The 15586-nt window shown below is 41.0% G+C and overlaps 1 long non-coding RNA gene across 3 annotated transcripts; it reads right to left on the bottom strand.

The window, feature by feature from the left end:
- Positions 1 to 1467: 1467 nt before the first annotated feature.
- LOC111179008 (uncharacterized) lies at positions 1468 to 12735 on the bottom strand. 3 transcript variants are annotated; one of them, XR_016393418.1, is made up of 7 exons: positions 11722 to 12735; positions 11030 to 11162; positions 9771 to 9967; positions 9391 to 9559; positions 3861 to 5740; positions 3076 to 3353; positions 1468 to 2053 (listed from the first exon to the last, which is right to left on the bottom strand). It is a non-coding gene; the product is annotated as an uncharacterized LOC111179008 (long non-coding RNA). The 3 variants fall into 3 exon arrangements; XR_002645794.2 differs by having other exon boundaries at positions 3076 to 5740; positions 11722 to 12734; XR_002645795.2 differs by having other exon boundaries at positions 1468 to 2050; positions 3076 to 5740; positions 11722 to 12734.
- Positions 12736 to 15586: the final 2851 nt, after the last annotated feature.

The raw sequence follows: 15586 nt of genomic DNA, 5'->3' as shown, positions 1-15586 counted from the left end.
AACCCCTCCAGAGCTGCCATCAAATGTGCTCCCACGAGTACCATTCCCACTGCACCAGTGATTGCTGCTGAGCTGCTCGTTGTTGAAAAGCCCCCCCGACAGTGCAGTTACTGAGGGGCTAAGAGTGATGCGATATCTCAGTTTCAGGATCTGTCTTCACCAAAGGCTGGTGGCGCAGCAACAATTGACTCCTGAAAGAATTCTAGCTAGTTGCTGCATCTGCTGAGAGACGCTCCTAAATTTGCAGTATTGTAGGCCAAGGTGCAGTATTAGGTTTCTGCCAGAGACTCTAGTCTGCCTACATCCATTCGATGATACTTCCAAAACGACGTACGCTTTAATTAAATGAAAATAGTCACTGTGGGTGGAAACTGGGCAATTCTAGAGGTTTTCAAATGAAAGTGGAGTCAAAGGTGAAACCGACTTATTTAAGCCATAAACCAATAATGGCCCGCCCTCTATCTCGTATAATAAATGCATCACGAGATGTCTGTTTCCTTCTTTCTCCCCGATCCGCAGTTTCATTCTAGTGCGTCCACTGCGGCAGCCTTGTCCTTTCGGCTTTAGGATACCGCCTGCCACAGCTTCAGGTTCCTATGTGGCCTCATCCCTCCTCAAGAGGAGGTCTGTATCAGGGGACCAAGCCTTCATCGGCAACCACCATCCCTTGCTTCCGCGTTGTATCACTCCAGGGTGACCCATCACTGGCTGTCATGTTGCCAACCTAGGCTTGCTTGTCCCTACAGTATATCAAATGCTTCGGGAGGACTAGTCCATTTTTCTGCAGGTGACAGAGTTGCAATTTTGACTTTTAAAGCACGGTACTCTCTGTGTTCCTACCTTTGTCAATCCTAAAAGAAGTAGCACTCATACATTTGAAACTCTGGGGAACTGTGTGAATGCTAACATGGCAACCAACTGAAGGTGAACGCTCGTCCAGAGGAGTCTTCTCCATCCCGTGGTGTTTACCCTCCCGTTATCTGCGCTTGATCTTTTACTCAAAGAAAAGAAGAAAGCAAGATTCACAGGCAGGCGATGGTACTTTTCAGCCACGTGGTCCCTCTCTCCCTTGGCCTGCCTGTTACCACGTGCTGCTTCGATGGCACATTTAGTAACAGGGTCACAAGAGAAGAAGGCTGAAAGTAGACTGATCGCCCGAGGGGCAATGAGAACACTGCAAGTCTTGAATTTCCTCCTTAGATTAAAGAAGTATGTGGAGGTATTGGAGGAAATGGTAAACACTGCGTTCTCCCAACATACTACAAATCTAACTTTACTTTCAAACAGATTTATTGTAAGTCTCTACCTGTGTAGGAAATAGAGATCCTGCCCCTCCAAAAGTTAGTTATAAAATTGAACTCTCCGGATAAAAGAAAATAAATCATGTTGAATTTTCCTGAAAATGAAAAAATTCAGAATTTTATAAAGAAAAGATTATATGTATTATTTCCTGAATAAACAAGTATCTTCTTTCCTCAAATATAGTTTATTTATCAGGTCTAATTTATACAGTTAGCCCTAAAGTATGTCTTTTTCCATTACTCAAACTTTCATTCATTAAAAAATATTTCCAAAATGCTTTCTACGTAATCGCTACTGTTCTAGGTGCAGGGAATTCCATGGTGGAAAAGAAACCCCCCCAAAACAAGACAGTGCCTGTTTCTTTTTTTATATATAAATTAATATATATACTTGAATACAGACACAGACAGAGATGAAGATATGTATAAAGAGAGAGTATCTACAATGGATTTTACTGAACCCCCAGAACTATAACATAAAGTCACAAAGCAGTGAGTTAGCCCCGAGTCAACCTGAAGGTATCATGAAGAGAACAGCAGAAGATTTTGTCCTAAGTGGACATCAGCATTCCTGTGTGCTGGTTTTGTTCCCTAGATGAATCTGAGGTGCAGCAGCCCCCCGGCTCATTTCAGGGATCTCCAGCAAGAACAAAATGCATACCCAGTAGAAACTGGTGAATAGATACTCAGTGACTTCTGTAATTGTAATCACGCTGGCCCACAAGGTAGGCCCAGCAGACGTCCGAGATCTGCTGGTATAAAACCAATAAAGAAAGTGAATAAATCATGTTTTTTCATGAAAAGCAAGTTAAACATTACTAATTTTTAAATTATTTGAGGCTAATTAGTTAATAGTAACTGATATATGAATAAGAGTTAATGGTATCATATTGTTTGGTATAAGTAATGCAACAGCAATTAATATGTCTTAATATTCTCTCAGAAGAAAGAGAGAAAAGGCAAACATAAAATCCATTTCCAGAAATATAACTCGAAGACTTTGGAGGATATTAAATGTCAGCAAATTCATAAAACCTCCTAGACGAGTACAAATTCGTTTCTAAGTGCTGAATGGAGAACAGAAATTGGACATTAGGGCGGCATTACTGGATAATGATACTTTCCAGAAACAAATTTCCAAGCCATCTGTGACCTCAAGTGTCCAAACGATTTCTTTTTGCAGTATTTCGTTATACGACAATATATTAACACAGTACTGCCTTCTTTTTAAGAAGTTCTAAACATCTATGTGTCTTTATTGTTTGTGCTTTTTTGTGGTAACATGGGTATAACATAAAAGTTGCCATGTGGACCAATCTTAAGTGTACAGTTCTGAGGCATGAAGCACAGAGCCATTGTTGTAAAACCGTCGCCACCATTGTCTCCAGAACCTTCTCATCTTCCCCAGCGGAAACTCCGTCCCCGTGAAACACTAGCTCTTCGCCCCTCCCCCAGCCCCGTGTACCCACCACCTTCGTTTGTCTTTATGGATTTCACTGCTGTAGCACTGCTTTCTTAAATAGATACGTTATTAATCTTTTGCTCCTTGCCTGGGCCGTGCCTAGGGCGATGCTGTTTTGTGAGCGCTGAGGAATTTGTGTGTTTCCTCCCTGTTCAGGGGCTCAGCTGCCAGGCCCTGACTGCGCTCACTCTGCCTGACTCTGATGCCCTCTTCTGTCTCCTCCACGACCTCCTCGAGTAGGCGGTGAGATCCAGGAAATCAGCAATTACATCTGCCAAGGACGGAAGGAACGTAAGAGTGCTCAGCACTTACCAATAAATTCAGGCTTGTTCAGGCTCTTTGCAGCCCAATCTGCCTGGAGTTCTGTGCAGACGTCTTCGTCGCTGACATTCGGCCCCGACGTGGGTTGGGGCACGTCTGAGGGGAAGGAGATGCTGAGTGTGACTAGGACATGATGAGCCCCGGCCTTTACTCGTGAGCACCCCTGTGAGTTTGCTGCAGGCGACTCAAGGGGCTGGAAAGACGTCAGATTTACGCGGCAGGCGAATGACAAGCCCTATGGATTCCTTTCCTCCACTGATAGGCTAAACCTTAAATACGAAAGGAGAGAAACACTGACATAATTTTTTCTAAATTGAGGAACAACGAAAAAACACTTACCAAGTAACTCAGACACACTCACTGCTTTTTGCTGCTGGGTTATTTTATAGTTTAAGTCACTATGGTTTATTTCAATGTTCACGAGATTGTCCCTGGGAATACCAACAGAGTGAATTGAGCTCAAGATTCTCAGGCCTATGTTTAATTCCTAGTTGACAAAGGTAATATGTATTTTTGGTTCAGATGTTGTTTAGCGTTGAATTAGACACGCCACTGTTTTCAGTACTAATCACAATAGCTTTGCTTGGAAGGCATTCTCATCTTGTTGGTATTTAGGGAAAAGAATTTTCCCCGTGACCCAATACTTTTTCTATGCTCTATTGCTGAGAAACTGGAAAAAGACATTAGATGTAAATCTCCGCTGAGTATATTATTTACAAACATTGAGTGTGTGTCTAATTTTACTTCAAGTCTTGGTCCTGTCCCGTGTGACTTACAGGGTCCTGGAGGAGGCACACCGTTTTCCCGAGTCTCGGCGCTCCGTCTGTGGCTGGGCTTTTAGACTGGCAAGAAGCAATTAAACAACGTATGGACAGAACTGGCACAGACCCTGCATATACTGGGTGTTTAATGAATGGTAGTCATTTACCTGACATTCTTAATATATTAGGGCAGAGACTCTGCTTTCTTAATACATTCTGCAAGTCGTTATATGTGACCAGAGTAGCTAAACAATATTTTTAAATAACTTGTGAACCCTCACCATTTCCAGCTCAGATTCCACTTTGAACTTCATTAGTACATTGAATTACCTCTTGGTATTTCTGCTTGGTTGTTCGGTAGGTATTTCAAATATTCCAAGCCAAACTCTTGATATTTCCCCATTTTAATGCAATAACACTGCACAGCCAGTTCATCAATAAATATTTGTTTTACCTTCAAATATGCCCAGATTCCAATCTCTCACCCACTCACTGCTACCACCTGTGCCTAAGCTGTCATCATCTCTCACCTGGATTTTTCCAGTCGCTTTCTGGTTGGTCCTTCTGCTTCTGACTTTGGCGTACTCCATCTCAGTAGATACTCACTCTTTGCTCTTCACACAAGAACCAACATAATACTTGTGCAACTTGCAGATCAATCACTCCCCTGCTCCAAACTCCCCAGAGACGTCCCAGAATACGCCAAGGAAAACCCTCTGTGGCCCTGAGAGATTTCTGTCTGCCAGCGACCCACGCCCCGGCCATCCTTGGCCATCACCTACTCTGCCTGTTGACACATTCAGTTCCAAGCTATTCTACCCACACACGAGGCGTGCTGTTGGCCTAGGACCTTCCTCTGCGTGTGGTTTTCCCTCCTGAGACGTCCTTTCCCCATTAATATCGAGGCCAACTCTTACATTGCCTTTAGGTCAGCAGTTTTCAAAGTGTGGTTGCAGACCCCTAGGGGTCCCCGTTATCTTTTTAGGGAGGTTCACAAAGTCAAAATTATTTTCATAAAGTACTAACGTGTTATTTGACATTTTCACTATGATTGTATTTCAAGAAAGCTGCAGTAGCCACTTTCGATGTGGCACATCGTTTTCACTTGAAGGAACGACTGACGAGCTACGGTCCTTCAGACTATGAAATTTGGGGGACATTTTCATAATGAACAAAATGGACATTTGTTCATAATGAACAAAACGAGCTGTTGCACCAAAAAAATAACAGATAAGACTGGCAGTCATAATAAATTTCAAGCTTAACTTTTACGCTAAAGTGAGAATCTTGGAAAATTTATGTCTGCTATGATGAGCTTGACAACTCAATTTTTAAAGACATTTATGGCAGGATAAGTAACGGTATTAAATTGAAATGTGCATTATATAATAAAGTGGATCAATATTTGGAAAATCTGCATAGCCCAGAGAATTCTTCTCATGTCCAAATCATGCATGAGAAAGAGATCCAAAGTGCAAGATCAATGAATATAAACACAATTGAGTATGAAAAGTTCACTGAGATGTTTTGACATTTCAGTGCTCACAGCTTCCAAATGTCAGCCTGCCCTTTTCTTGTCCCCAGAGAGTTAAGCTGATGAGAAGGCCATGCGCTTCCTGCTTCGGCACCTGGGAAAGTTCAAGCACACAGACTCTGACACTCATCTGGGATCGCTCGTCCACGTCTTACCTCAAAACCACAAGGACAGGCAAAGCCAGCTGCCTTTCCTTGTTCTCTCCAACCAGGAAAGGTTCTGCCTGGGAGCTTGCACTACTCTTCCCAGAAAGTGTCATTACGTGAGCAGTAAGTACATTTTTCATACGCTCTTGATGCACGTGTGGCAGTATAAACCCCAGCAGCCTCACCAAATGTTGAGTGGAGAGTTGACCCCCGTCCTGTGGGGCAACCACAGACATGTAGTACAGTTAACACGTGAGAAGCTACTCTTGTTGAGTTTTGATGTGTAATCAAAGAAAAGTATCACAATTACCCATAAAGGCTATTAAAATATGCCTCTTTTCGGGCAGTGCTTCTGTTCGACGCAAGGTTTTCTTTGTGCTCTCCAACCAAATGACATAAACCAACAGACTAAATGCAAAAATGAGAGTCCAGCTCTCCTCTCTTAAGCCAGACACCAAAGAAACCTACAACATCCTAAAATAACACCACTCCTCTTCCTAAATTTTTTCTTTTTTTGGAAAATAGTCACTGTTTATTAAAAAAACTTTTCTTTACATCACCGTATAGCACGTTCATTATTGTTTTAAATGAATCAAAAAATAAAAAATTCACACCTTACTTTTGTAATATGGCAAATATTGTTACTTAAAACCCACATGAAGAAAAGCTCATTGGACCCCTCAGTGATTTATGAGAATGCAAAGGGACCTCGACACTAAAAAGTCTGAGACCCACTGGCTTGGGTCTGCTCAGCTGTCACCTTCACAGGAGGACCTTAATTGATCACAATCCTTCAGGCTGAGAGCAACCCTCCCTCTGACCCTACCTGGCTCCTCCAGCCTCTTTTTCTGCCCCTTTCCTCTCCGGCACTCAGCACAACTGACACGCCCTCACGGATTTACTGTCCATCTTCACTCCACGGGGAGTGAGTGCAGCAAGGCAGGCTTTTGTCTTTTGTGCACGGAGGTATCTCTAGTTTTTAGGGCACCCTGGGATCCTGACACGCACTAGGCACTCATGACCTATTTGTGAAAGGGACAAGTAAGGGAACAAATCAAAACTGAAAGCCAGGAATGAATAGATAAGTGCATATTAACCTGTTTTATAAGCTGAGGTGGAAACTGGAAACCTGATGATTTTCAGACACAACAATAATTTCATTAAGAATATATCCTATTGTGTAATAACCTAAATGGGAAAAGAATTTGAAAAAGAATAGATATATGTATATGTATAATTGAATCACTTTGCTGTACACATGGAACTAACACAGCATTGTAAATCAACTATATAGTCCAATATAGAATAAAAAGCTAAAACAAAAATAGATCCCATTAGCAATGTTTCCCGGAATCATGTGATATCTTTAGTATATCTAAGAAGCATGGCTGTAAATCACTCTCTTTATGGTTTACTGTTTAGAAATCAATATTCCCAAATATAATTAGTTCAAAATATATCATTAATATGTTTAATTAATTTCCATTGGTTTAACCCTGGGTAACAGGAGAATGTACTGTGTTTAAATAGCTAATCAGGGGGGTATTGTAATATTTGCAAATAATAAACCAGTTGCCAAAGTGAAGGAAGTAATAAAGTTATTTTGGAAGTCCAGAAATTTTAGTAATATTGCAATCTTTCTGTGCTCCACTGTGCTCCTAATTTGCATGTAAACTGATAACACTGTGTAATTTCCCAAGCACAAAACTCATAGCCATTTCCCAGCATTATCCATTTGTGTTTTTGCGAGAAGATAAATTCATCCCTTACAAAAATGTCCCGAGGTTTACTCAGCTTCTCTGCGGTGTGTGACTTGCCCACTAATTTGGGTCTCATTGGATCTACACCTCACGGTGATGGTGACATTTTTCAGGACTTAAGTCCAGGAATATTTGTTTATGTCAGGAGAGGCACAATTATGAAATAAAATCTGGATTTTAATGAGGCTAAGAAGATCAAAGAAAAAACAGAGTGTTTATTGCATTTACTAAACACTGAAAAGATGCTTTCACGTGCTTGAGTCTGAGCGCTGGGTTAAGCGGAATAAATTTGTTTTGCATAAAGCAAACCACTTTATACACATTTTACTTGAAGATTTGTTCAATTAAAACAGAGAATATTGTTTTGCTAATGAAATTGGCCTAAATTCAGCCACAATTCACTTCCCCATCGCCTGCTTCAGTCAGGCTAAGCTTCTTATCACCTTCGTATTAGAGTCTGGCAATTGCTACGTGGGGCTCTGTACTGGTCATAGTCTGGGGCTGGTTTGTGCCCCAAGAAGAAACATACAGGCTTCGTAATTAAATTAGGGGTGTTTTAAATCCTACTGATGCTAAGATCCTGTATCTGCTTTCCTGACAAACTGTATGTGCGTTTTCTGATTTACTACTCTGATTTCTGGTCCCTGTGCACAAACCAGTTTTTTAATTATATGTGTGATCCTAACCCTGGCTCTGTCTAGGATTTGGGCGTCCCTGAGTCCAGCTGTACTTGTTCAGGCCCTTGCCTTACTTAGCCTTCCTGATACTGGCCTCTGCTGGTCACAAGCATGCAAGGTCCCTATGTGTCAGTTACACGATAAGGTTGATTGCATAACTACTTACAATAATACAAGGTTTAGGAGAAAAAACCCAGCAGTGTTCGCTAAGGTTGCCTTGTATAACAAGGGGTTTCTTTTCTGGTTCACCAATATGTCTCCAAAATGGTGCCTACATTCTCTGCAGGCCAGATGGGAAACCTAGAGGATCCCTTCCAGCCAAAATGTCACACGAAGTGCTCTTCTCAGGCACATTTAAGTATAATAGGAACAACACTATAAGTACATCAGTTTCCCATATTAAAATGAAATACAGAGACATCTAGATTGGAGACAGAAGTGCTCACAGAGATATAGCTGCAAATCTTCCAGCTTTCCATCGTTTTATCTGCCAAGCGTTTGAAGTGCTATCCTATCCACCCTGTCTTAAAGAAAAGACGTTTTCTTCCTGATTTGAAAGATTGCTTTATTGTCTAGGCATTTACACCGGGAGCATGTTTTTTGTTTGTTTGTTTCATTAAAATAAACACCAGCTTAAAACTGGAATCAAAACATTCTTTCAAAGTTAGATACTTGGCTGTCCAGAAGTAAATCAGCTTTTATTTAGTGAATTTACTTTATTATAATACGTATAAGTACAAACACCAAATGTACTATATTGTTATTTCAGGCCCTCAGCTTAAAAGTATAAATAAGGTACAAAGAGAAGTGCTACATTTGCTCCCTGATTTTTAAAAGAAGAGCTTTTTACGAAGTTTGATTTGTAATTCCCGATGGGTAGTGTGATGTAGCAGAAAGAGACCTAATATAATCTCCAGTTCATCAAAACTGTAGTGATATGTCTCTGTGGGAATATATGGAGACCAGAGGCATAGGTTTGGGGCATAAATTCTTTGTGCACCACTAAGGACCTTCACAGGACAGTTACTTGAAATGCCGTAACTTCAGTTCCCTCATCTGTAAAATGAGACTAATTTGTATTCCCCCTAATACAGCTATTAGAAGACTCAAACTATACAATATACAGGTAAGGAACTTCACGCTTTCACACACTAAGTGATATTAGTCAGCATTATTCCCCAGTTGGGCCAAAAATGCAAGGTCATAAGCAAATTTCTCAGACAGACCTCATTTTACTTTTCACTAAATTAAATTAAAGGATCGAAAGACACGATCTTTTCTATGTTTCAAATTCTAAGCTTTCACTGACAATTCATTGCTGTAAGCTGTGGCTTCCTGTGACTGATCAGAATTTCATTTCCTGAGCCTTTGAAAGTAAAGGAAATATGTATGTTAATTACAAATAATTTACAAGACTAAAACGATTACCTGATATATTGCTGGCTTTGATTCAACTTCTTGGAAAGATGTTTCAAAGCTTTTTGACTCGGAAAAGCAGAATGAGAAATGGCAGCAGGGTATTCTGTTTCTTCACGGGGAACAGGGCAGCTGGAATTATGTGTTCCCATCGTACATAATCCCCTAACTTCAGTGTGGTCTGAAATGAAGATTAGCACGGGATACGCAGACAAGAGGGTTACTTGACGGTGGGGAGGACAGAGCTTTTTAAAATTTTATCATTTCACTTTCAATGTTTAAAACAGTGGTTAACAAGTTCAATCACTACCCCCTTAGCAAGTGGTATTTATATTTCATTTACATTTTAGTATAAATACATCAGAGGAGACAATATAAAACAAAGACGTTACCCTTGAATTCATGGAGTCACTGGATCCAGATCTTTGTTAGAAATAAGAAATTCTTGGGCTTTCCTGGTGGCGCAGTGGTTGAGAGTCCGCCTGCCGATGCAGGGGACACGGGTTCGTGCCCCGGTCCGGGAAGATCCCACATGCCGCGGAGCAGCTGGGCTCGTGAGCCATGGCCGCTGGGCCTGCGCGTCCAGAGCCTGTGCTCCACAACGGGAGAGGCCACAACAGTGAGAGGCCCGCGTACCGCAAAAAAACAAACAAACAAAAACACACAAAAATCAGTTCGTTTAATATAAATCTACCCTTTGACAACTGCGTTGGCTTTCCTGGAGTGTTCTCTATCTTTTGCTAGGGTTTCAAAAGAGTTTTCAAAAATCTTGTTTTAGATGAATGGTGAAGAAACAAGGGGATGTATTACTGTGAGGAAGATTAGAACTGGTTTAATGAAGAGCCTAGCAGCCTACAAAGCAGGAAACTTCTTACTTTCCCAATGATACTTCTTGTGGAATTATTACAAGTGGCCCTTGCATTGAATACTGATCTTTACAGAAGCATTTTGAGGAACATCGAACAAGTCTTGCTGTATTTTAAAATAAAAATTGTAGGCACACGATAAATAGGAATCAGACCAAACCAAACCGAACAAAATAAAACAAAAAACAGGTTCTAGCATATAGGAATATTTTGAAGCTACATATATTCGACTTCCTCATATGAATGACTTTTTCCTAAGTAGCAGAAGCTGTATGACTTATATCCAAGGAATATTGGAGGTCAAATTTCCCCAATGAAAAATATAACCCCTGTGTCCTTTGCTAATTTCTCGCTTTTAGAGATGAAAATTGTAACTGTTCTGAGGATTTTACACCTTTCTCAGCCTGGGTTTCTGGTTTCTCAATCTGCTCCATCCCCAATTTCAGCAAGCAGGAGTCCTTGAGGTCTAACCAATTTTCATCAATAACCACACTCATGTTGTGGCCTTTGTATAAAATACAGCAGTCGAGGCTGTGAAACGTGGGGCAGTTTCAGTGTTTGTGTTGCTATGTTTTGCCCCATAAAGCACATAATCTGCAAACCAAAAACGCCGGCAGAACCAGCTATGGGCATTTATGGACTTGGGAGAAGCTATGGTAGAGTGAAGCCAAAAAACATAATTAAGGCAACCATTTTCTCAGAATTAGAGGGACAACCTCTACGAATACTTGTGGTTTTAGAATCACCTCTAATTGACCAGGCTAATTGAATCTCAGGAGACTCACCGGAGATCGTCTCCTTAGTTTTTAACTCTACCTCTCTTCACCTCACTTTGAATCCAAATGCAGCTGGAGTGAAATCTGTGGGGACAAAGACGTCTTTTCCTTGTTGAAGCTTCTTTCTAAATCACAGATGAAACTGTTTTAAACAGAAATAGTAATCAAATGAAAATGATAAAATGAAGCACCAGAGAATATTTCCTCGAGAAGAAATGATTGCTGAAAGCATTCAAATTCAGTAAAGCACAAAGCCTAATTATTGGTTCATATGAACACTTTTGAGAAATTATTAGAACTTATTATATTAAATAATAAACTGGAGAATATGCATTGTTGTGTATAAATGGCACCATCTCCTGACAGAACTGAGGAATTGCGTGTATCTCAGAGCCTTTTAGGAGCGCCACGGTAACATTTTACAAGTATATAACCTCTAACCATTAACATGTATGAGTCACAAGTATTTTCTTGGAAACTCAGGACTCTAAGTTGAAACTAGTCTTATATGGAAACAAAGTAAGAAATTTCAAGAGATGTAAATGTAAGTCCTAGGGAGACTTCCCCAAGCATCCAATTAAAGATTTCAGGGAGAGGGTCAATCTTACGACGACATATGCATTTCTCCCTTTGAGAGATCTCCCTGGGGTTAATCACAGCTTCAGGTACAGTCTGTTAAAATCCAGGCGCTCCTGACTTACCTCATCGCCCTTACTGCTCTTGCCAGCCGCCCTTCCTTTCTTCTTCTTAGCATCTTTCCACAGCATTCCTGGAGGTTACATGTCAGTGTCCTGTCAGTCAGTCACTGGACTTCTAGGCGCAGAGTCTTTGACTGATTTCAGTTTGGGAACAGACTGCCTGCGGGGGGCCAATAATGCACCTGGGCAGGGGGACATGGGTGCCCTGGGGGGAAAGCGCTGGAAGGAAACTCGAGAGAGAGAGAAAGAGGCCCTACAAAGCCATATTTTACCTGCACCGTGATTTAACCAAGGCTCAGGCACAACCAGAAATTATCTTGACGTTCCTTTCAGTTTCACTTCCTCTTCTTTCTAGCTCACAACCTTTAGTTGCTTCCGCATAGGGCCTCAGGGCACAGGGAAAAAAGAGAGTGAAACACAGAAAGGAAAGAAGGCCAGCAAGGTCTCTCCCGTCGTGCCTATCCTTTACTTGATAAAGAATACAATTTTTAAAAGCCTCTTATTTTTATTTGCTCACGTGTTCCTCTCTTCTGTGACATTTAAAAATGATGATTTCCCACAACACTGTAAACAAACTATACTTTAATAGAATGGTTTTGAACAGTAAAAGTAAAAATAAAATAGATAATTTTGGTTGCTCTCGCTTGCAGGGCTCTGACACCGCCTCATCGATGTCTCTTCGACTTCAGGGTGAACATTGTTGCCTTTTCTTCCTCTCCGCTCGTTTAAAAAGTATTTCACCGTCACCTCCCTCTCCTGTGGCGACTTGTAGTAAATTTGAACTCCCTCTTTGCCTGGCAAGGAAATGCCGCCCCTACCCCAGCGTTTGCCTGCATCGCCCCTGTCTGAAACCAAAGCCCAGCATCCTTCCCCCGCAACGACCTCTGCTTGCTTCTTTGTTATTAACTCTCTAAGCAGCTCAATAAAAACACAGACCCTCCCGCTTTCCTTCCTCCTGCTTCCCCCGCTCATGCCCTTGGTTTGCAGAGCAGATGCCTTTGGCCAAAGATCCATCCTCAGCTTTCTCCCATCACCATGCTCACAAACAAAAGAATGGGGAATTCAATGACAAAGCCAAACCCAGGGAGAATCTAGAGGTTCTGAATTAGCGTTATCTACCACCCTTGCACAAGTAGCATCAGCAGCAGATAACCACTCATCACCACGGAAGACTGCGAAAGGTGAAATAAGCGCTTCCCTGGCGGCGCAGTGGTTGAGAGTCCGCCTGCCGATGCAGGGTACACGGGTTCGTGCCCCGGTCCGGGAAGATCCCACATGCCGCGGAGCGGCGGGGCCCGTGAGCCATGGCCGCTGAGCCTGCGCGTCCGGAGCCTGTGCTCTGCAATGGGAGAGGCCACAACAATGAGTAGGCCTGAGTACCGCAAAAAAAAAAAAAAAAAGAATTTTATGCAGTGTCTAGAGAAGTATGTTCTGGCCCACCACCAGTTATACAGACACATTTTTATGGTGTTTTTCAAAAAATCTTATGTGTTTTTAATAAAATTTTTGATCCGATTGAATAGGCATACAGCTAAAGGTACATAAAATTATCTTTAGCTACTACTTTTAAATTTAGCTTTGAATTAAAACTTGTATTTTACTATCCCTTTGGGGCAACGCATAACCATTAATAGTGATGCAATTTCTCTTTTAGATTTAGACAGCTTTGATAAGACTACAGGGTCTGCAAAGGAAGACAGTGTAAAGAATACCTTTTCTTGTATTGGAAGTAGATATTTTTCTTAATAATCTTGGAAGGGAAAAACAAAGCAAACTCACAGCTTAGCATGTTCTTAATAAATACTTTAATGCTGCCTTGCTGTGGGTTTGTATTAAGACAAAAACCAGAACCTCTATTTTCTTTATGCTCTGTATGTAAGCATTGTGGGTTAGTGTTTTTGTATTCATTACAATATTTTCTATAAAATACTAAATGGAAGAAATTAGCCACTCTATCATATCTATTCAAAGCAAATAAATTCACAGACCTAAAACGATAGCGTTTCGTGCAGAAAGGGACCCTATGTTGCCACCAAGGCCAACCCTCTAAGTCACTGCCACCCTCACTCATTCAACAGTGGAGAAAGCTCAGACCCGAAGAGGAAGAGTGTAAATCCCACGAGGTCTGGGCTCTTTGGCTGCTCCGTTGTATGTGCTGTGGATCTACCCATCTGGTAGGTAGGAAGCCGTCGGGAAATATGTTGAATGAATAAAAAGTTTGCCCTAGCTTTGCACTGCTTTCGTTACACACATGCCATCGTGATATGAGAAAACGACTGCAAGTTTTCCAACCTTTTATTTTGAAAAATACAAACTTCCAGCAAAGTTGCAAAAACTGTGCAGTGAATACCTATGTACTCTTTACTGTAATTCATTAATTTAAAACATTTTCCCACATTTGCTTTATCTTCCTCGTTAAATGAAACTTCCTCTTCTTGCTTAAGAAAAGGGACATCCTCCTGTGTAAATAAGATATAAAAATCACATTCAGGAAACTTCACTTTGATCCAGCACTCTTATTTAGTATACATCTCATACTGAACATTTCTAAATTCTTCCCCAATCAAACGTTATAATATTTAATTTCCCAATTCAACATCCCATCAAGGATTATGGGTTTTATTTCCTTGTCATTTCTGTTTATTCACTTTTAATCCGGAACAGTTCCCTACCCATTAATTTATTTTTTGCTTCTTGGGTTTTTTTTCTGTCTTCTCATTACGTTGCTAATTTTGAAGAATCCATGTCAGATGTTTTGCAGAATGCCTCTCAGTTTGGGGTTGTACAGTTTCTTCTTCGTCATTAGGCTCAGGTCTAGTATTTAGGGTCATTGGAACCACACGGGGGTGAGTGTCCTTCACAAATCATCACATCGAAGAGCACATGACCTCAGTCTCTCCTCCTATTGGTGATAATAAGCTTGATCTCTCGGCTAAGGTGTGTCAGTCAGATTTCTCCTTTGTAAACGTACCTTTTCCCTTTGTAATTAATAAGTAATCTGTGGGAGATTAGCCTATCTCGTCCCCAGCCTTTCACCCAGTGATTTTAGTATGAATCAGTGAGTCTCGTCTTAATTAATTATTGCTATGGTGTTTACAAAATGATGATATTCTCTTTCTATGTTTCTATATTTTGTTGGCATTCTTCTCTAAAGTAGAGCTTTAACTTCTGATCTCCCTTATTTTTAAAAAATTAAAGAATTGCTTTATTATTCTGTACATTAAAACCTATTTCCATAGTTGCTATTTTTAAAAAATTGTTTAAAATGGCACCTTTTCCGGAAGAACTAATGGAAATAAATTTACTGTATTTACTACTGTCTCATTTTCAATAGTTATCTATTAAAATTAGTAACTCAAAAATATATTTTAGACGAAAAACATTGTTAATTTAAGAATACAAACTTGTGATGTTTTGTACTCAGATCAATCAATTTAAAGCACCAAAATACTTAGCTGTAGAAAGGAGATAGAGTTCATGATATTTTGGCTCTCAGTTACTTGGGTGGTTATAAAGAGAGTGGTAAGGCGACATATAGACATGCTAACTTTTGGGTGTTCCTTTTAAATAACTCAGTTTCCTCTGCTATATTTATTTTATTCTTTTCTAGCAGATATACTGGAAACAAAACTTCTTGGATCAACACAAAATCGAGTCACAGACTCTCTGTTTCTTCATTCTATTATTATTTTTTTTTTTTTGCGGTACGCGGGCCTCTCACCGCTGCGGCCTCTCCCGCCACGGAGCACAGGCTCTGGACGCGCAGGCTCAGCGGCCATGGCTCACGGGCCCAGCCGCTCCACGGCACGCCGGATCCTCCCGGACCCGGGAACGAACCCGCGCCCCCTGCATCGGCAGGCGGACTCCC

Source organism: Delphinapterus leucas, chromosome 5, assembly GCF_059928025.1.
Source record: "Delphinapterus leucas isolate spDelLeu-1000000601 "Yukka" chromosome 5, BTC_Dleu_Yukka2, whole genome shotgun sequence".
Lineage (NCBI taxonomy): Eukaryota > Metazoa > Chordata > Mammalia > Artiodactyla > Monodontidae > Delphinapterus > Delphinapterus leucas.
Note: the sequence above shows the minus strand (reverse complement) of the source record. Positions and strands in the feature narration are given on the sequence as shown.